Below are 23,448 nucleotides of genomic sequence, written 5' to 3' on the forward strand. Positions count from 1 at the left end.
GCTCAGGTCATGATCTCAGGGTCCTGGGATCGAGTTCCGCATCGGGCTCCCTGCTCCTTGGGAGCCTGCTTCTCCCTCTGCCTCTCTCTCTCTCATGAATAAATAAATAAAATCTTTAAAAAAAAAAAGCCATACACTAGAGATTTAGGGTATATTTTGGTCTTTTAGATGAAACTGTATCCCAAAATTTTAAAGAGATAACAATATATATATATATATATATATATATATATACCAAAAATAAGGTTAACTACTATGAAGGGATAGAATATGACTCTTCCAGAAAGTGGTCGCTTTTCTATTAGAGAGTTGCTGCTATTCTTTTCTTCGATCTCCTATTGAGTTCATAGGTGTTTAGAATTGTTTAATCCCTATCTAGCTGAATTCCTGGGACCAAATTAAATTTAGATCCCCTTCTCCTCCACCATCTTGCTTCTCCCCCTTAAAGGACATTTTTTTTTTATGAACTACATAGATCCCACTGCAAGATTCTTTCATACCAACAGCTAGTTCATTAACTTCCTTCCTAGGATAGGGTGGGGGAAATCTTGCGTCCATTCACAGGATATGGTGAGAAAAATTCTGATGTTCTCCTAGTTCATTCAGGAGTCACGGGACACTTACTGGGGTTGCATAAGACCTCCCAGCCCTTGGCAACCAATGTAGATAGGATTCCTTTACCGCTTCTCTGTCTAGGCAATATGGAAACCTCTGCCAGGCTGCTCTCAGGTACCAGAGGGTCAAGTTCAACAAAAGTCACCACATGCTTGGATTGCCAAAAATTTATGTAGGGTTCTGTAAGCAATTAAGGGATGTAGTTAAACAAAAGACCCTCAACATCTAACCGTCCTTCTTTTCTTTGCTCTAGAAACACAGGATGTTGGTATTTTTTCTGCGATGCAAAATAAACACATACATACATAAACACATATACATGTAAATGTGTAAATAAATTTAAAAAAATGTTCTGCAAGTATTCTTTCAAATGTTATACTTTGACCCAGTCTATCAGATTTCTCTGTCATCAAAATTTCTCCTTGTGACTATAATAAATGATTAACTCACCAGGGGTGTATAGAGTCTTTTAGTAAAAATAGGGGAGGAGGAGCAATGTTGTGGAGTGGAAAGCATGTTGATTATTGTTTCACAACATTGCTTTATCACAGAAGAGTGAGAGACAGGGAAAGAGGAAATATTTAAATGGAAACTTTGTTTTTTAGGGTATGTTTCTTGGGATATGTTCTCCAAATTGGGGTCTATAATTAAATACATCAAAATACTTGCCATGTCATCCAACACCCAAAACTTTTTAAGTTGAGGGGAAAAGCCCAGAGAAATTAAATAACTTTTGCAAGGTCACACAGCTCCTCTTGTCAAAGCTCATTTTAGAATGTAGTTCTCTACTTCCCAGTATAACACTTGGTTAAACTTTTACCATTGTGGAGTTTGCGGTATTCCTGCATGTTCCTGGAGAAATCCTGGACAGATTTTCCCAGATCTGCCTGCTGTTCCTTTCTAGTTTATTCTCTGCACCTACTCAAGAAATATAACTCAGTGATAATGTATACATTGTCAAGTGTTCCCTTTTTCTCTCATGGAATTAAACCCTAAGGGATTGAGACCTTCTTTCATATGCACTGGTAATAGTAATAAATACTAGGTAGAAGCATTCAAGAGGGGAAAATGACCCCCTAAGTCTTTTAGAGGTTGATTTATGTAGCAAATACAGTATGTTTCATCATAATGGTGGTTGAATTGACTATTAAAAGATTTTATAGAGGTATAAAAATTGTGATATGATGTAATAGCCTTTGAAACAATCACATAATTTCAAGCTGTTAATAAAAACATTATATTCATTCTATGAAAGCAATCATTAACATCTGAAATATGAAAGTAAAATATTTAATATTTAAGGCCCCAGATCCAACAGCCTTATAGAAGTTTCCATTTTTACAAAGAAGAATTAGAGAATTTAAGATTGTCTGTCCTCAGAAGAATGTGGTATCATGAAATGAGTATTTTTCAATATATTCAAATAAAATGACACAATCCAGAAGGTTGAATTCAAAAAGATTTCCAAGTTTGTTTTGAAAATTGTAACATACAAGGTATCTATTATTTGCTACCTAAAGAATGTTTGAAAACTTTTAATCATTGATTTTAGAAAGTTTCTTTTCTGGGGGGTGGGGGGGCGGTGGTGCTTGTGGTAGTGGTGAAGTACTGTCCGTAACACCTAAGAAAGGTATCAGTGTTATTTATTTTGACAATAAATTCTTAAACATTTACATTTTCCTTGCAATGCTATCATAACATAATACTAATTCTATGCATGGTATATAAAGGAGACTCCTAGATGTCAGTATTGTTTAAAGTTTTTGTTGGTTGATATGTTTTCCCCTTTGGAAACAATTCTTATTGATATTTCAGAGTTTCAAATAAAAATTCATTGAGTGAGATTCTTTGGCTGTCTATGGGAACCTGCTACAAAACCACTGATCTTTTCTCTTGCAATGCACGGATGGCCCTGTTTGATTCACTGTTTTTTAATATCTAGGGAGCATTGTAGCACACAGAGTGCAGACGTATACATGAAAGCTTACCAATTTGCTTTTACAAGGCATGCCCCGCTTAATCTGTTATACTAACGCCTTTCATTGCCTCACCCTGTAAGATAAGAAACTTAAAGCCACATTTTAATAATGCAGCCTCATTGAAAATTCTAAAGGAAAACCCAAGTTGGAGTTATGGAGAGAAAATTAGATCATATCTGGGGTCAATAAAATCTGAATGAATTATTTCAAAACATAGTTTGAACCAACAGATTTGTATCTTCCATGTACCTTGTTTCCCATCGAAGCTGAAGAATATGGAAGGTCTTTTTGTATTCAAGTCACGTAAATACAAAATCATATACACTCACGGGTACAAAAGTAATTATCATGGGTTGCACTGACAGTGTCATTTGCCACCAGTGGCTGTTGTCATAAGTCATTTATATTTGGACCACGGTTAAAACTGTTTTCATGCCCGTCATTTTTGTAGTCTAAAAACATTGACCCAATGAGTCATTTTGGAAAGAATATTATTTGTAAACACCCAATGCTGTTTATTATTTTCAATGGCATATGGCAAACAATGATTTAAAGCAGTGTAGGATTTTATTATTCTAATTACCTTGAAATGGTAAACCTTGGCTCATAGGAGTAATGCAGAACAGCTACTGCTTAACATTATTGCATTTTAGAACTGCAAATGACCCTACTAAATGGCAAGAGCTGCCTACAGATTGCCTATACTCATACAGCTTGAGAGTGCTGCCTTGGGATTAATTGCAGGTTTTTGATGTGGTAGAAACTTTTGCTGTAAGTGTAAGGGGTGTGTGTGTGTGTCTGTGTGTGTGTGTGTCTGAAGGAGAAAGAGAGCAAGCAAAGCAAAAACAAAACAAACAAACATAATGAGACAGAGGAATGAAGAATGGGGAGAGATACACATTTTGGGTTTACTTACTGGAAATACCTTGCTCTCCACAGAGCAATTTAGCCTACCAGGCACAATACAGTCTTCTTCTTTCAGGAAATGCTGCTGCATTATCAGAAGCCCTGTGTTTCTGAGCTGTTTTAGGAATTCAGATACATGTGTTTTCATCTGTTTGTATTTACCCAAGCTTCTTCACAACCAAAGGCATTTACTTATTTCTGAATAACCAGATGGGGGTCATAACTTTTAACTTGGCAAAAATTAATTACTAATATTCACTCTTCTGACTTCCTCTTGTGTTCAAGGGAAAACATTGTTTTGTAATAATATCAACAACAGCAACAACCATAACATTCACAATCAGTATTTATTTAGCCTGGCACTATATTAAAAATATATAGGTATAAATGATGATATAAATATGTAACTAACAAGAACTATAAAGCAGGGACTATTACAAATAGTTTATAAGTACAAAATTGACATATTACTGACAAGGAAACTGAGGCACAGAGATTAGATATTTTGCCTAAAGCCTAATACATTATGGGAATGTTCATTTAAATGTCAAAATTAATTTTTTTGCTTCCATGTCCTTTAATCCATATTCAATTGATTTTGATGCACTACTTTTATAAAGATGCTCATATCAATCTGGACCTGAGACCTCTTTTATTTCTACTGTCAATCCTACCTACACTCCCCCAGTGAATTATTTCCACACACTTATATTTCTATAGGGACTAACTAACTAGTTTTCCTGCCCTCTGTTACTCTTATTATCTCTCTCACCATTAATGGATTTCCCTTCCTAAAATCACAACTTTTAGCTGACCTCCTGAAGCCAGGAGGAGTGGAATTTATAACTTACATGCTTGCTGGCAGCACTGAAAACCCAATAGGCATAGCTTTTTGGAGTCTCATTTAGGAAACATACATCAAAGTCTCAACATGCTTCTGTATGTCAAGGAGAAATTCAACACCTGGGAATCTACCATGATGAAATTTCTCTAAATACACAGTAAAGCTTTTTGCATGACTATGTTCATCACATTATCATTGTGACTCAAGTGACTATTTCCAAAGGTCCTTAGGGCTTAAATGGGTATTTATTTATTTATTTATTTATTCTAAAGACTTCATTTATTTATTTGAGAGGGAGAGCACGCGAGAGAGCAGCAGAGGAAGAGGATCCCCGGGATCATGACCTGAGCCAAAGAAGGAAGACAATGGCTGAGCTACCCAGGTGCCCCCTGAATGGATCTTTAATATGATGTCCCCCCACTCCATGTACTATGAGGAACTCAATCTACCCCCCAGTATTGATGATAATGAGGAGGTTTCTGTTTCTCTTGACTACCGAATATTTCAATGGCTTCTTTCCTTTGCATTCTTAGTTTCTATTCTGCAACTTTTCTCATAAAACTTTTTTTTTTTCTGTGCCACTTTTCCTCATTTTGGACCCAACTCCATCTCTTTTGTATCTTAAGATACCACTTCTCTAAAATTTATCACTATATCTTAAATAACTATTGTTGGAATAAGCATTTTTAACTGATATTTATATACAGTGAAGGGAACTATACACTAGTTAGTACTGGCAATAAATTAATTGTGATATTAGACATTATTGCACAAAAAATTGTTAGGCATTTTCCGCTATCTGGTGTCTCCTTATATCCCTTGGATTCTTGTTATAATTTTGAAATTCTATTTCATATAACTTCTTTTCTTTTTTTTTAATCTTTTTATTTTATTTTATTATGTTAGTCACCATACAGTACACCATTAGGTTTTGATGTAGCGTTCCATGAGTCATTGTTTGCGTATAACCCCCAGTGCTCCATGCAATACGTGCCCTCCTTAATACCCATCACTGGGCTAACCCATCCCCCCAACCCCCTCGCCTCTGAAACCCTCAGTCTGTTTCCCATAGTCCATAGTCTTTCATGGTTCATCTCCCCCTCCAATTTCCCCCCCTTCATTTTTCCCTTACTTCTCCTAATGTCCTCCATGCTATTCCTTATGTTCCACATAAGTGAAACCATATGATAATTGTCTTTCTCTGCTTGACTTATTTCACTTAGCATAATCCTCTCCAGTTCTATCCATGTTGATGCAAATGGTAGGTATTCATCCTTTCTGATGGCTGAGTAATATTCCATTATATGTATGGACCACATCTTCTTTATCCATTTGTCTGTTGAGGGGCATCTTGGATCCTTCCACAGTTTGGCTATTGTGGACATTGGTGTTATGAACATTGGGGTGCATGTGGCCCTTCTTTTCACTACATCTGTATCTTTGGGGTAAATATCCAGTAGTGCAATTGTTGGGTCATAGGGTAGCTCTATTTTTAATGTCTTAAAGAACCTCTATACTGTTTTCCAAAGTGTATCAAGTTGCATTCCAACCAACAGTGTAACATGGTTCCCCTTTCTCCACAACCTCTCCAACATTTGTTCTTTTCTTCAGATGTTCTCCCCTTTTCCAAAGTTCCCTGAAAGTTATCAAATTCTTTCCACATATTTAAGCAGAACATTGTCTTGATTCAGTAAATCTGGACTGGGAACCATGAATCCACATTTTTACTAAGGTAACAATAAGGTATTCCTGGCTTAAGCCTGCTCTCCTGGTTTCTTTCTCAGAAGGGCCCTGGTTTGGAAAAAGCATTACATAGTCACCCTAAATTAACAAGTTTTCCTGCTTATTCTGAAGTAGTTGGTCCATGAACCATGCTTTAATGCTTGTCCTCACCAAGGAAGAATAATGGATCACAGCCTTTCCTCCTCAAATGAGGCAGTGTGTGGCTACTGTATGAAATAGGAAAACAGATGGCATAATGGAAAATTTGAGTATGGAGTTGGAAGATGCAAGACATGTTCTGTATCTCACTAGCATTCTTCTTATTCACATGCATTCCACTCTTTTTCATTCTTCTGTAAGCCCTTACATCTACAACAGGCTTTATAGATTGGAAGCCATTACTATTACCCAAGGCTATGAGATCAGGTGGCAGTGGACAACATCAAAACTTTACTCAGGTGAAGTTGCCATGTTCATTGTCTCCAGGTATGTGAAACATAGGTGTCCAGAGATCATTTTCACAGCCGTAAGTGGGCACTTAAATTTCAAGTCATCTCTATGTGTTTTCACAATAATATAACACATGTGTTAACCTGTGTGTTAATAAGGAGCTTATATTACCTCCTTTCTTCTCCAATTTGTTGATTGCAAAAACTGAAAATTCAAAAACTAAAAATAATTTGAAGGTTTCTGATTAATGCCCCTTCAATGGTTTCAAGGAAAAGAAATATACACATACAGGAAGTGTAAGACACATTTTTTATCAAATATCTTGTTATGGATTTTCATATTAATTGAATGATGTAGTTAATATATTTCCAGTAAACCTAACTTGACCTACTAAAGTTGTAATGAACCTTGGGGGATAATGCTGGTGTTGGTAAGATTGTCTTAGTGATGTGTGGAATGAGAAAAAAAAACAAACAAACAATAGTTTTAACTGGTATTTTCATGAGTCTCTATAGCATCTGGACATCATCTAAAAAAAAAAATCTGTTCCTGTGATTTGTCTCAATAATAAACTCCAACAAATATCTCTTTGTTTATAAGCTTAGATAAGATTTTTAGCTCTGAAGAATGGGAACTGTGTTGATTGGAAAAGGATTTCATGGTGCTCCTAAATACCGATTCACCATACATGATTTCACAAGCATAGAGCTGTTCCTTATATGGACGTGTTGTAGATACGGAACATGGAGTTGCATAAATACTGAGTACCCAGGAGGGAATGTCACAATTTACTACCTTGCTTTTCCTTTAGAGTTCATTTCAGTGTTTGGAGTGACACTGATTTGCTGTCTTGGGCCTGCTCTGTATCTATCTTCAACTGCTGATCTATGGGTTAATAACACCCAGGGGAAATCTGGCCCACTGCTGAATGTTTTTAGTCTTTTGTATTCTTACGTTCACTGAAAATCATTATTGGCATCTTCAATTTATTTATTATGCATACCTTTAATGTCAACCCACAAGTTTAGGTAGGACATCTTATGTAAATCATCTCTATGGCCGTGCCTTAGAGTGTATGACCACAAAAGGACATATTGTTTGTACACAACAGAGCACAGATATTTACCATATTGATAGTTTCTATAATAGCTGTGACATAAATATCCATACCCTGTTGTATTTAAACAAGAAATAAATATATCTCTAGAAGTCATGCTAGGACTGATTTTGTCATGGATTCATGAGACAGTGAAGTGTTATGGAGAGAGATTCGATTTTGAGCCAAATCCTGAATTCTCTTTAGCTGTATAATTTTCTCAAGGTGCAAACGTGTTCTTGTCTCTAAAATGAAGTGTATTACACCTATCACAAAATATTGTGGCAATTTTCTACTCCATCAAAAAACAGAGCAGTCTGAATATTCTAGAAGTAGATCTAGCTTCTCAGATGTCAACAGAGTCCAGTGAGAGCTGCAGGAATTAATTAGGTTTTGGACTATGCTTCCCCACTGGCCATTAGCAGAGATCAAGAGGGGACCCCACATGCTTAGGGTAAGACTGTCCCTCCTAGTCACCCAACTTCTGTTTGCAGTAGTTAAAAGGATTCCTAGACATGCAGTCCCCCTTCAACTCCTTCATATTCAAATCCTCACCAATATTTTCTGCCTTAAATTCATTAGAACTTGTGTCATTTATGCCTTTTATCCCTATTTGTATCAATTACCAAATGAGATTCTAAATTCCCAAATAGCTCCTTATCTCCATATTACAACCCATATAATTAGACACATCTGTTCTAGTATTCCCATCTCCTGAAAATCTATGGTATCCTCTGGAACTCTTAGTCCCTCATCAGCAAAAACACTTCCCATCTCTGCAGTCATCTACCAACACCCACCTTGCTCCCCATTATCCCTTCATTATATTAACTCCTTAAACTTTCAGTGTTCTTAATTATTGGTGATTTGAATAAACAGATCAATAATCTAGTATATGTGCTGCTGAAGCGAGCACTAAACAGATCAATAATCTTTGTGAATGGTTTGTCTTTTCAACTCCTTGAATTGTTTTACTCTAATAATACTGTCTTTCAACTTCTTTCATCTCTCACGGACATACTGGTCATATCCTTGCCATGGACAATAACTGCTAACTGGAATATACCTGTCAAGATGGGGTAGGTTAAGTGCAGTAACAAACAATCCTTAAAGTTCATGCTAGTAAAACAATAAATGTTTATTTATTGCTCACACAAAGCCTACCATCTTCCCAGGCAACTCTCCAAGGTACCCCTCTCCATGGGCTTGCTCCATGTTGTGCTTCTGTTAACTAGTGCATCCATGATTGCTACATCATGGGAGACAGATGCTCACACTGAAAATTAAACCTTCCCTTCTGTATAATGTGCCCATCCAGAATCATCATGCATCCAACTCTCTAAACACTCCCTCCAATGTTCACAGCTTGCTCCCTTTAAGATCCAAACCTCATCATTCCTTCAAGTACAGTGGCACTGAAATTCACTGATGTCACAACATTGTCACTGTATCTTTCACTTTCAAGATACCCCTTCTCCATAACTCAAACACAACTTAAATTCCATAGTAAATCATTCACACTTCTCTCTGTATACCTTCATCTCCTTTTCTACTTCTTCCAATATTCACAGTTTTTTTCATTCTCAGTCCTACTTAAATATGTCTCCGTATATACTTCATACTTTTTTCTAGGTCTAGAGAATACAAGCAGCCATTTTTATTGGCTTAACTTTGAATTTATCACTAGAAAAATCAAGTGAATTTATAACGCTGCCTGGTAATAAAACTGCATTTCTTTAATTTGTTAACTCTCCTGTTTACCTAAAATACTATTTATTTTACTCCAGTTCCCTTTCCTCAAGACACAAAACATTGGGGTTCTGGGGTGGCTCAGTCAGTTAAGCATCTGATTCTTGATTTTGGCTCAGGTCATGAGATCCAGCCCTGTGTCATGCTCCACACTGGGTGTGGAGCCTCCTTAAGATTGTTTCTCTCCCCCTCCCTCTGCCCTTACCCTCCTCTAAAGAAAAGACACAAAATATTATATCTTCATCCTCAAACAATAACTGCTTTTATTTCACAAAGGGAGGTGGCATCATCATAAGAGAACTTCCTCAAATTCACACCATCCCACCTGTCCACCTACCATCATCAGTATTCATATTCCTGCCTTCTAATCCATTTCTAAAGATGAAAATTTTCTGCCTTCATCTGATACAAAGCTCGTTCTTGTGCACTAGATTCTTTTATATCCTGGGAGACAATTTTTTTTAGTTCTCTTCCCTTTGTCCTATAACTATAAATTCAGTTTCCCACTGTATCTTCACAGTGTATGAAACTGTGATTGGACTTCTCTAACTGAAAATTCTGTTGGCTTTACCTTCAATACAATTTTAAAATAATTTTAGTTTTAGTGCCTTGCCTTAACATACACAATTTTCTTCTTGAATCCTTGTGATTTTCCCCTAACGTGTCTCCAGTCCTCCAGTGGTATCTGCCAGAATACAACTAAGGCTCATCTCCTTTACTATTATCACCACCTCCAAGTCACCATCAGATTTTGCTTGGAAACGTTCTTTCACCTCCATGTACTAGCGCAGTAGGATGTTAATTGGGCTCATTCTTGGTTTGTTTGCCTTCCTTAGCTTATTTATGACAGAATAGACATCATGCTCCTTTTTTTTTTTTAAAGATTTTATTTATTTGAGAGAGAGAGAATGAGAGGGAGCGAGTACATGAGGGGGGGAGGGTCAGAGGGAGAAGCAGACTCCCTGCTGAGTAGGGAGCCCAATGTGGGACTCGATCCAGGGACTCCAGGATCATGACCTGAGCCGAAGGCAGTCGCTCAACCAACTGAGCCACCCAGGCGCCCCATCATGCTCCTTTTAAAATATAAGTATATTTAGGTTATTCTTTGGCACAAATCCTTCCTCTCTGAAAACAATCTAAACTTCTTTCTGTGGCCTTGTAAGTTGTACACAGTTTGGCTTCCACCTGCCATTCTGCCTCACCTCTTCCTGTTCTGCCCCTCCCTCATTCCTGTCTGCATTGTCCTACAGCTGCTACTTGAACATGCCAGACATGTGCTGTGGCTCAGTTCTTTCCATAGTTTTTTCCTTCTGCCCAATATCCCTTTGGATATGCTTTTGGCCCACTTCCTCATCTGCTTCAGGTCTTTGCTCAACTGTCACCCTCTCAATAAGGCCCACTCTGACCACACTGTTCTGACTCCCCTTCCCACTAGCAGCCCCCTTTCCCTGCTCTAGATTCTAGAATACTCCTAACCTTCTGATTATATAATTTACTTACATATCCTGTGTGTGCTTACTTTCCACTAAACCTGATATAAGTGCCGTGAAGGTTGAGAGTTTTGTTTACTTTTTTACTGGTATATTATCTTTGTGGTATTGGACTATTAACTCAATAACTATATGTTGAATAAATAGTCATGTAAATGAAATCTGCTACCCATGTCAGAATCTTCCTTCACATCTTACAGACAAAACATAGATTCGTTTCCCTTAAAGTAATTGATTTTCAGAACTTTACTTTAACATACACAATTTGCTTCTTGAATTGTGATTGCCTCCTAACATGTTTCTAGTCCTTCCATAATATCTCCTTTCAATCCATTTTTTCATGGCTACAGTGTGATCTTCTAAAGATTATTAGATTATTAGATCGTTCCTCTACTTAAATTCAATTATTGCATGTCATTATTGTTCACTGGGTAGAGTTTAAGTCCCTTAGCATGGAAGATTAGGCTTTTACATTCTCTCTTCTGCCACCTCTATAGCTTCATCTCCTCCCAGGCTCCAGTCTTCACACCGATCCCCAACTGTAATCGTGGTAAGCTGCATTTGCATCTCCTGCACACAGATCTGCAACTTCCATGGTGGTAGAGACTGTTTTCCATATAAATTATTGCATAATTTGAATCTGAAGTAAAAGTGATTATCTTCTTTCATTTGAGCTGCAATAAAAAAATACTACAGACTGGGTGGCTTATAAACAATAAAAATTTATTTCCCATTGTTCTGAAGGCTGGAAGTCCAAGATCAGGATGCCAGCATGGTCAGATGAGGGCCTGTTCAAGGTTGGAAACTTCTAGTTGTCTTTTCAGGTGGTAGAAGGAGCTGGGGAGCTTTGTGGCATTTCTTTTATAAGAGCACTAATTTCATTCATGAGGGTGCCACCTACATGATCTAATCACCTCCCTAATTACCTCCCTCACAATCTATTAATACCATCACCTTTGGGAGTTAAGATTTCAACATATGAATGCAAACATTCAGACCCTAGAAATAATCAGTAAATATCTATTGAAAAATTAAAAATTGAAGTGCTACTTTTCTGCATGCGTCATGTTCTCTCCCCGTGACTTAGCATGTTCTATTCTCTTTGCCTAGGACACCATCCTCTGCTTTCCCCAACTGCATCATGACTTTGTGTCTTTCAAATTTTAGCTCATACACCAGACTCTCTCCAAGGATCTTCTCATCCTAAAGGTGCCGCCTACTCCTCGTATGTCTTTTCATGGCATCTATTATGTCCTTCTGTGTAATAACAGTAAATATTTTTATTAACGTAATAGTTCTTATCACAATCTCTGTGTTAGTAATAACTAGTTGCCTCTTTGTCTTCTCCATTGGGCCCTGAGTTCCTTGAGTGCAGCAATCATGCTTTTTTATTTTTTTTCAGACTATTCCAGCACACTTTCAAGTCATTCTTTGGTCAAACATTTACATAACCATATGTAGAAGGATGCTGGTGCTGGGGAAAAGTGTCCAATACAATCTATTTCCTAAATTAATTTATGGTCTAGTTAGATTTCATTGAACAATTGGCTTTTTAACAGATAGTGAAGGTTAAGAGAAAGTGAACATGAAATGATGGAAAGAAGGGCAATGTGAGCTAAATGAACAGTTTAGAAAGAACTCAGAGTGCAGAAATGCGTGGCTTATAGAAACAATGTCAGATGGCTCACTGTGATAATCAAGGATGTATGAAAGAGAATAGACAGGTGGGATCTGTTTTGAAGACAGAATTGTGTTCATTGACATATCTATCTTCAGATTTACTAAATTTTTTCCATAAACCTGACAAGGTAGGCAGCTCACATGCTTTCTTGTCTCAGTAACATGGAATTGGGGCTACAGAAACCGTCCTTAGTTTTTTGAGCCTATTAACCAAGATGTAATGGGCTGAATGGTCACTCCCTCAAAGAAAAGATACATCCATGTCCTAATTGGCACAACCTTTGAATATTACCTTATATGGTTAAAGAGTGAATATTACCTTATTTGGTAAAAGATGCCATTAAGTTAAGGATTTTGAGGGAGGAAACTATATTGGATTATCCTCGTGGGCAGTAGAAATAATTACAGGTGTCCTTATAGGAGGTAGGCAGTGAGAAATAAGACAAATACAGAGAGGAGGATACAGACACACAGAGGAGAAGGTGATATGAAACAGAGTAGAAAGACATGCAGCCATAAACCAAGGGATGTTGACATCCACAGGAAAATGGGAGAGGTGAGGAACAAAATCTTCCCTAGAGTCTCTAGGGAAAGATCAGCAGCCCTGCTGACATCTTTATTTAAGATGTCTGCCTTTCAAAATTGTAAGGAAAAGAATAATCTGTTGTTTTAAGCCACCAAATTTGTGGTAACTTGCTATGGAAGCCTTAGGAAACTAACATATAAGAGAAATGTCCATTTTTTTGTCTCTTAAGTTAGAAGGTTTGGAGCACAAGAGAATGTGTCATTTTGCTAAATGCTAAGTGAACATTATTATGACATAGCATTAATATTTATCAGGATATCTACTGAGCAAGAATATTACATAAAATTTGAAAGGGAAATGAAAATGACTACTTTGGCTGCAAGGGCTAATAGTCTATGATCTTACCATTTAGACATCATTCATAATTTGAAACTATTAAAAATTTCTACCTACATCTGGTCATGCGCATTTTCCTTACAAGTTTTTGTCTCTGTTGTAACCACTCTGTAGAATTAGACTGGAAATCCCTCATAATGTAGTTTAGATGTCAAGACTGTTGTTGCTACATACACACCAAGAGTATATGAAAAAAGTTCATTACTTACATAATGAGTCTTTGTAGGAAGACGGGCAAGCCCCCAAGCTGATCCAAGTTGCTTGAGAGGGCAGAGAGGATACTGGCTTCAGTGTTTTTACAGTAATTAGGTGGTGGGTTCATGATGAGGATTCTGTGTGGGGCAGAGACTTGTGTTCTTTAAATCTCCTGTCATCATCAAAAGAGGAAACCAGGGTTTCTCATCAGTTTGCCTGGAAGCAGAGCAGCAGGGATAGAGGAAGACATGAGACTTAAAAGCTGTTTCCTATCAAATATTTAAAAAAATGGAATCAGATTATTATATGTCCATAAAATTAATTATTAACTATAGTAAATATTGGTTGTTATTTTTTCTCTATTCCTTCTTTCATAGTATTTGATTGTTTATCCTGCTCCATTTTATCCTCAGTATATTTTCTTCTGTTTTCCTCTGTTTTCTTCTGTTTTCCTCTGACTATGGATTAAGCCATCCATACCACTGGCATTCTAATTAACTAACTGAAGTGAGGAGATCTGGAATTAGCTTATAAATAATGAGCACTGCTTCCCCACAATCAGGTGGTCTTTGACTTTCTCATGTTTGCACATGAATATTTATACTCAGATTTATGCATTCATCAAAAACTCAACTAATCTGGTAATCTGTAATTATGTGGAAGGCTAAACCTTTCTGTCCTATCTTGAAAGTAGGTATTGCAAGGTGGCTGGCATAAATATGTACCTGATCAAGTGAGAGGTGTCTGGGGTTTAGGATTCCAATTTTATATAATGATGTTTAGGCACTATCTGATGCCACTCTATGTTTTATCAGCCTCAGAAGATACCTGAGGCACTTTGCTATCTTCTCTAATAGCTGTCCCATCAGACAAGTGATTGTATCTCATTGGGAAAGTAGGAATGAAAGAACTGACTCTGTATTCCTCAAAGATTCTGAACTTGTCTGATTTAAAACAAAATACATAGTTAGGCTATCTTGCTCTCTATAATATGCTGTTGTAGAACTTTGTCAAGAGAAATGAGTTAAATAGATTGCTCATGGAGTAGTTTCTATAATTACATGGTGTGCCTATCAAAATGGGTTTATACACTGCACTTCATATCACCATTCTTGTTGCTATAAAAACATTTTATTAACCTAAAAGCAAATAACTGACATTTTAATGCCCAACATCTCAGTAAAATGACATTTATAATAATACCCAGTAAATCTATAAAACTCTTCACAACACTAACATAATTAAATTGGAAGGTAACAGCAACAATGGAATACAGGATGCCTGTTAATTTCATCCATTTACAGGCAAGAGAACACTCCAATTTTAGAACTGAAACAAACAAATTATATATACACACACACACACATAAGTAAATATAGTTCATTTACATATCTTTATCCTTTAAGACATTTACTTTTATAGTAAAAAAGTTATATTTAAACATTCCTCAAGATTCAGAAAAAAAGGGAAAGACATCAATAACACATTTTTAAATTTCGTATTTTCTCTTTTAGTAAATTGTTGATCTGCCCTTTTTTGTTATTTTCTAATCTTTATGTAGGTAAAACCTTCATTTTTTGCTTTTTTCTTTTAATCTTATATATTTTTTGTTATTTTATTTTTTAACATTCATATTCTCATGTTAGTGATTCTTGATGTTTACCCCTAGGTATGTCTTTTTTTCCCAGAAAGAAAATTAGAAAAGATGAATAACATGAATCCACAGTGAATATTCAGAGCTTAATAATTACACATAACTGAGAGAAAAGCCATAGGAACTTCATAAGTAAAACTGAAGATATTGACCAATGAATGCATAGGCATTAATAGACAAAACTTTTACAATTCACTGAAGGTATAATCACTTAGAAAATCATACATAATTTGGGAGTGTCTGTGATATAAACAGAGTATCCTCGCTCTCTTCTTATGGATTGTATCTGAAATGATCACATAAAATATGCACTATACTCTTTGATTCTATTTTGCTTAAGCACAGGTACATTATGTAAGAGAGGGAAAATACTGTTAATTATATATTAAACATTCTAGACTTACATACTCACAGAATTTTAGAACCAGAAAGGAATTAGCAATCATGTAGTTTAGGAGACGAATTCACAAAAAAGGTGTAGTGACTTGGTGAATGGCACACATTGATTTGGTGGCCCAGCTAGGGTCTAAAGTCTTGTGGTTTAACTTTATTGATGTTTCAATAACTTAGAGCTATCCATTTAAACATGTTTAAATTTTGTGCTATTACATTTCATTTATCAAGAAATAAATCAAGGCCCAAAGAACGTTTATACATAAACCAACATTTGAAGAAGATGACTAGAATATATTGGAAGAGAGAATGCCTTACTGGAGATCAATATACAATGCAGACAATTCTATACTGAACTTAGTTCAAAGTGCTAAATATTATTCAAATTATCTCATTTGACTTTTTCTACAAATGTGCCATATATCCATTATCTAAATCAAGCAGGAATATGGCTTAGAAAATGGATTAAAAGAATAAACAATGGGAGGAAGGAAGGAAAGACAGCAGAAAGGAAGGATGAAAAGGAGGGAGAGAGAGGGAGGAATAAATATATAAATAATAAAGCTATATCAGGACTGATTTAAACTATGTAGTGTGTTCCAAATCTAGCTCAAAATTATTTGGGGTTAAATATTTGAACATAAGTTTAAACTCTGAAATCTTTAACTATATACCCAAACGATTCACTTAAATTCTTTGGACTTCTGTTTTCTCATCTATAAACTGGAGATGGATGTCTAGTGATTATTTTAGTAATGAAGCAAAACAGATAAATATTGAAAGACACATTTCAAATTACACATTTCTAATTGATGGTGTTAATCGTGTCTGTATCCTTTACTACAGAGGTCACAATGGACAGCCTGCAAACCAGGTATGATCGGTTTGTAGGATTTTTTGGTTTGGTTTTGTTTTGTGTTCTCATACTCAATACCTCAATAAATTGAGCAAACATTTAAGAATTGGAATATTTTGCATAAAAATCCCTATTCTAGTTCCCTTTAAAACACAGAATAATGGGGGCACCTGGGTGGCTCAGATGGTTAAGCATCTGCCTTCAGCTAGGTCCTGATCCCAGAGTGCTGGGATGGAGCCCCACGTTGGGCTCCCAGCTCAGCAGGGAGTGTGCTTCTCCCTCTGCCTCTGCCTCTCTTCTCTGCTCATGCTCTCTCTCTCTCTGTCTGTCTCTCTCTTTCAAATGAATAAATAAAATCTTAAAAAAAAAAAAAACAGAATAATGTTTGAAATTTCAGGAAGGAAGGTGGAATATTTATTCCCCACTCTATGGTATCCTCACAGTCCATTTTGTATTTGAATTTGCAAGCCTCAGTCTCATATGATTGCAGGAACTCAAAAAGTACCACAGAAACCTTGTCTGTCTTGATCTTTTAGCTCAGCTTTCAAAATCCAGTCTGATTCCCTCAGATGCACACCAGCATGGCCCCTGTAGATTTTTGGGTTTGCAACCTCTCTTTTCTGCGGTATTTTCCTATAATAGGTGCCAAATACATGTTTGTTCAGTATAAATCTGGTATGATTTGAAGGCCTAAAGGAGACATTGTCCCTGCCATAAAATTCTGTACAAGCTGGGAATTCTGCTAGCTCTAGATTCATTCTGTTAATTTAACGTTTTGATTCCCATTATATTGCAAATATCATTGGGAAAAACAGTGCTTAGTTTTCAATAATTTGTATAGTAATGTTCATAAGAAGTATTGAGTTTCACATTCATTGTAGCATTTGATACACAAAAATTATTCTGTGTAATGCCTAAGCTATCGCTTTTTAATTGGCTGACTTCTTTCACCTTTGAGTCTAGGAGATCAAACAATATCACCAAAACATGATCTCCTTTCCTTGCTCAGGTCTGCTTTTCTCCGTGTAGGTACCATTCTCAGGCAGACACTCTTCCTGTGGGTTCTGGGAAGCATCAGGCTTTTAACTTCCAATGGGAGGAACATGCCATTTTTCCAATATCTCATAAGGTTGTTATAAGGATTTAAAAAATTGAATGCAACAGGGCGCCTAGGTGGCTCAGCTGGTTGAGTGTGGGACTCTTGATTTCGACTGGGGTCATGCTCTCCTGGTCATGAGATGCAGCCCCTTGTTTGGCTCGGAGCTCCGTGCAGAGTGTGCTTGGGATTTACTCTCTCCCTCTCCCTCTGCCCCTCCCCTCCGCTTGTGAGCTCTCTTTTTCTCTCTAAAATAAATAAATCAAATCTTAAAAGAAAATCAAAGGCATGGAAAACACTTAGAACATAGCCCGACGTATAATAAGCATTTATTTGTTATTATAATCACTCTAGCAAAAATTTGGGGCCTCAGTGGTCTAGCTGGGATTATGTGTCTATATCCAGGTACCCACACTTCTATTGGTCAGATTTCAATGCAGTTGCTGAGGAGTGGAATCCAGCACTCCAAGACTTTGCGGAATAGGAGAAAGGGAAGATTGGAAGTCAGAGTTCTATTATTAAAAAAGAGGAGGAAAGGAAGTTATGCAGGGCAAAAATGTATATGTTAATAAATGCATATATTTCATACTACATACATATGTTAAATATATAACATCTATCTATTATCTATCTATCTATCTACCTATCTATGTTAAATCTCCAGCATGGAGATAACCAGACTAATTCCAGCATGTGTGCAAATCTTCAAAACAGGTCCCAAATACAAGAGAAACTTATTCTCTATATGAAACATTGACCTAAATAGTAATGTGCGTAGATATCAATTTACAGTACCAGTTTTTGAGCAACATTGCACTTCCGTTTCTGCTATTCCACTTTCAGAAGACTATCATTACATTTGCAGATAATGAGATTTCAGGGGATTCCATTATCTTTTGGCAGCCAAAATGAAATACACATTTCATCACCATCTTAAATCTGGAGGAAGCTAATAGCTGGATCCTGACCTTTTGTGCTTGATGTGGAGATATGCAACATCCTTTACACATATGGATTAGTATTTGGGGAATATAGCATATGTAATGGTAGCAAGAGTCAGAACACACACTTTATAGATCTCTTAGGTGCGGAGTTATGTTATGATTCAATAGTGATTCATGAAACAGAAGCAAACATTTCCCTAGTATCCTGTGCAGGCATAAACTGTCTTATTCTTCTCCAGTTACTGGAAAACTTACTTTTATTTCTATAAAGCAAGTAATTGACAGCAATGTGGACATATTGATTCTGGATCCAACATTAGTGTGGCCAGAAAAAAAAAATGTAAGTGTATCTTGTATCTATTTGGAGTGTGGTTTAAACTGTTAAGTGACTTTCTGTGTGTCATCGTAGGAAATGACTGGCTATTTATGGATCTTGAAAAGTACCAGCAGAGTTTTACTTGAATTTATTTTAACATTGTAATCCTTATATTTATATGTCATTTTTTTATTATTCAAGGCTGCTACCAAATTTGAGTTTAGCTATTTTCATTTTATTAAAATAAAAATATTACTAAGTACACACCTGGTAAAAAATGCATTTAATGGATTAAGAAGATAGTCAACGCAAGTGTCTGGTTGACGTTGAGATATCAGTTGTAAAAAATTAAAGGCTTTTTTTAAAAAACTGAAAGAGCATGCTATCATAGCCACTGATTATTATTTCAAGCAGCATTAAGAAAACCAAAGATTTATTATTTTATACTTTCCTATAAGCACAAATTGCAGTGAAAGCCTACTTGCATATTAGGGAAATATATTCAGCTACAACTTCTCTTTGATTAGGAGTTATTTTATTAAAGATACTGTTTACCTTCTCCTCTGTTCTGAAGTATTTTCAAGTATGCAACTTATTTTTCTAAACATACATTAATCCTCTCCAAAGGCAAGTCAAAGCTATGTTTTAAATCATTGAAATAAAATTTTCACCATTAACTCCCACCACGTCTAACATATGGACACTCAGCATAAAGCATTTTTATTAACAATTTGTCAAGCCCTTCTATCTGCTGCTTTTAGGCTGAATAACAGCTTTCATGTCAATAGTTCTTTATAGATGATAAAACACTTTTATATGTGTATTTTCCCCAGCACCTATGTCACTTCTGTGAAATTAAGTACTTGAGGAGGCATATTGCAGGCTCATGTTCTGCATCACAGATTGCTGCCAGCCATGCATTCATGGTTAAGAGAATCCACGTGTATGCCTAAACATTGACCACACAGTGATATAATTTGGGACTCAACTCTTGATTAATACACCCAGAAGATACTCTATTATTTCAGTCATTTAGCTCAGTTTTCAGTGTTTCATACTGAAAACTTACACTTTTTTTTTCCCCACTCGGGATGACTGAGTGAAGGCAGTAAAATTTATGTAGAAATTATTCATGAGGGAACATTGCTTTTCAAAATCTACTCATATGTCTGTTAAACATTAATTGATGTGACCATAATTCTTTAGAGCGCTCTAGTGAGGGACTAGTGCTGTTTACAAGTAAACTATCATTTTTGCATACTTACTGTAAATATTTTCCATGATTTTGATTATTAGATTCTTCCTGGCTACTTAAGGAAATTTGTGTCCATTTTCTTGAAGGCACAGGGAATAAAGAGCTTGCTTATATTTGGCGTCACACACATTATCAGTTTTCTTCTACTTTTCATTAGTAAGATAAAATATATCTACAGTTAAATATGCAGCAATACTGTACGAGTCTTATCTGAGCTTCAATATTAAAATGATCAAATAGAGAAAAGAATAAAACCTTGCAAACTAAACTCATCTGCCATTAATAAACCCCATCTGCCATTTTATGGCACATACACAAACTGCTACAGGAAGATGCCAAGACAATTTAGAATTTCCTTCTACAAGGGCCTGAGCCAGAACTAATTTCATTCAAAGGATAAATGAGCAAAGTATTCCTTTGCCAACTGACAAAACGTAATGATTCATGATTAATGGAGTCTTGTTTTTTTCTTCGAAGCCCTCTTCTTTCGGCATGGCGATCCTATAATCAGTGCAGGAGAACCTGAAACTTTAAATGTGAGGGCAGCAAATCTGATCTATATTCTATGGTTAGGATTGGCTCATTATTAGCAAAGCAAATGATTGATGATAGAAAATGTTGTCTTTTGAACCTTATAAGGCATATGCTAAAAATATTTTAAAACATTCATCTACCCTATATGAGACAATATTAAGTTTCTTAGGAAACAAGTTTTTGCTGCTAAAATGTTTTTGCTCTGATGATCAAATCTAATTACTTAAAATACCATTAAGGGTTGTTGACTCAATCACTTGTGATTTGTTTTTTTAATTATAAAATTGGAATCACTCTGGCAGAATTAGCAGGCTTTTTAGTGTTAGCAGTAGAGTAAAACAGTAGCTTGTATATTGTTAAATAATTTAAAGACACTCCTGATGGAAAACAATAAAGTGCTCTATTTTTAGCCCCAATAATGAAGGTAAAAGAAATGATTGAGAAAAAAGTTAATCAGCACTCATTTCTTTGCCATCCTCATTGTCTGTGATATTAGTGCCCATACTATGTGAGACTATTTCTCAGAACTGTTCCAGAGTAACAAGGTAATTCTCATTAGTCGTCTATTTGGGTTTCTCCTTTGACCCTGGGCAACTATTTAATGACATAGTACACTGCTGCAAGCCTATAGCTAGCATAATTTATGTTGCTGCTAAGTAATGGGGAGATTTTGTAAACATGAGATCAATAAAAATGTGAAAATGTGTTGATCATATTGTGAAAGGATATGAAAGGACGATTACTGGGTTGAATAAAGTTATATTCATAAGCAGTGTAGACATTATGATTTAAAACCATTGAAGTGGCCACATTTAACAGTATCTCATGAAACAAAATTGTAAGGTACATGCAAGAACTTTAGAGGTCAACAAAACTCTTGCCTGAATAATTTTCATAGTTATAAAATTTACATTGATGTATATTTGCCTGCTATGTACTTAAATATTATCACATTAAAAATCAAATAAAACGAAAGCGTATTGTATATTAGAATAGACGATATGAAATTGAGTAATTCCAATTTTTTTCACTACAAAAGTGACAAGGTTATTTATTCAAAATATGAAAGGAGCAATGTGATTTCCAGTTCTGTTGACGGAGAAGACGCATGTTATCTAATATATGTAAAGTGTTTGGAAGAGTAACTGGCACAATCTATTCACTCAATATGTTAGTCCTTATGATTTTATCATCATCATCATCATCATCATCATCAAAGAGTTAATAAGAACAAGTGGCAGGATTTGCAATATAAATAGCAACGAAATCAATGGAAAATCTCATAGAGAATTCAGTGGCAATGAAGAAATGGTTATCCACACCCGGCAGAACAAGGGAGAAACACAGAGAAAGGCTAATTTGCTCCTCAGTGATACAGGACAGCAGTTTCTACTTTTGAGGTTCTTTCATCAATAAAATGAAATCATGTGTAAAATGCTACCAGGACAGTGCCTGACACATAGTAAACTCTAAGAAATATAGAGTACCTGTTCTTTCATTTTTAATAATGTTCATTAAAAGTTTCTTTTTCTCAGGACCCAGACATGTTTTTGATGTTAATAAGCTACATGCCAACTTAATTTAGCATATATTGGGACTTGAACACAGTCTCATCAGAAAAATAATAGACAATATTCATATTAAAATTCATATTGGAAAGCTATTGTTCGATTTTGCATTGGGTTGCTAGCACTAATGATTATTATTATTGATGTTACAATGTGTATCAGAAAAAGCTTCACTAAAATTTGTAAGCTAAGATGGGCACTACTGGAAAGTCACCAGTTAGGCAGTTCAAATACAATTAGTTCTCTGGTTTGTCTCAGTAGTTGCTATGTTTTAATTTAAGCCAGAAAGTGAATAGGCTCTGGACACTTTCAGAATGGTGGTACAGCTCAAAAAATTAAACCCTAATGTTAAATCATTTTAAACCCTAATGTTCCCTAAAAGGTTTTCATTTTTGTGGGTTTTTAATGTTTTTTCTTAATTTCTATAAGGGGAAGTTATTATTTTGCAAGCTAGCAGTGTATTTAGAATGCTTCATGGAGCTAAGTAGGTGGATATAAAGAACTATTTGTGCCTGTGTGGATGTTTGAATAAAACAGTAAAAAATATTTCCTTTCCCTTTGTCTTTCTATTCTTTCACTTCCGTTCCTTAACATACACAAAAGGGATTTAATTTTCAGTTAGACTTTCTGACATTATTTTAATTCATCCAGCACATTAAATATATAAGCTGTTATTAGCAGCTCTAAATTGGTTGTTGGATTAAATGACTTTTAATTATTCTATTTCAAATTTTCCACTTTTTCAACTACTCACCTAAGATTTAATGACTATGATGGCAGGGAATGTGTTCATCGTGAATATAAAAGAAACAGGAAAGAAGGAACAACTTTAATCTGATCATTAAATTTTAAATATCAAGATTCTCAAAACATATATAATTCCATTTAGTTCATGATGCAAATGAGTTAAGTCAGTACTTTAGTTCCGAGTATATGTGTTGAGTGAGAATCTTTTGAGAAACATCATGTGTCATATTAACTCACAAAATTTCAGAGAGTTAACTCTGTTTTTCCAACTCCAAGTAGAATAAACATTGACTCTGGTGCCCAGTAAACAAAATTTCCCCTTTCTGGGTGGGCTGTGGTATTTTAGTTTTCCACATTTTTTTTGTCTTAAGTTTTTTTCACAGTAAAAGTAAATTGAACATGGTATAATATTGTTGATCCAATTTAATATCGACTCA

Source organism: Leptonychotes weddellii, chromosome 1 (assembly GCF_054177405.1).
Source record: "Leptonychotes weddellii isolate Sample4059 chromosome 1, ASM5417740v2, whole genome shotgun sequence".
Taxonomy (NCBI): domain Eukaryota; kingdom Metazoa; phylum Chordata; class Mammalia; order Carnivora; family Phocidae; genus Leptonychotes; species Leptonychotes weddellii.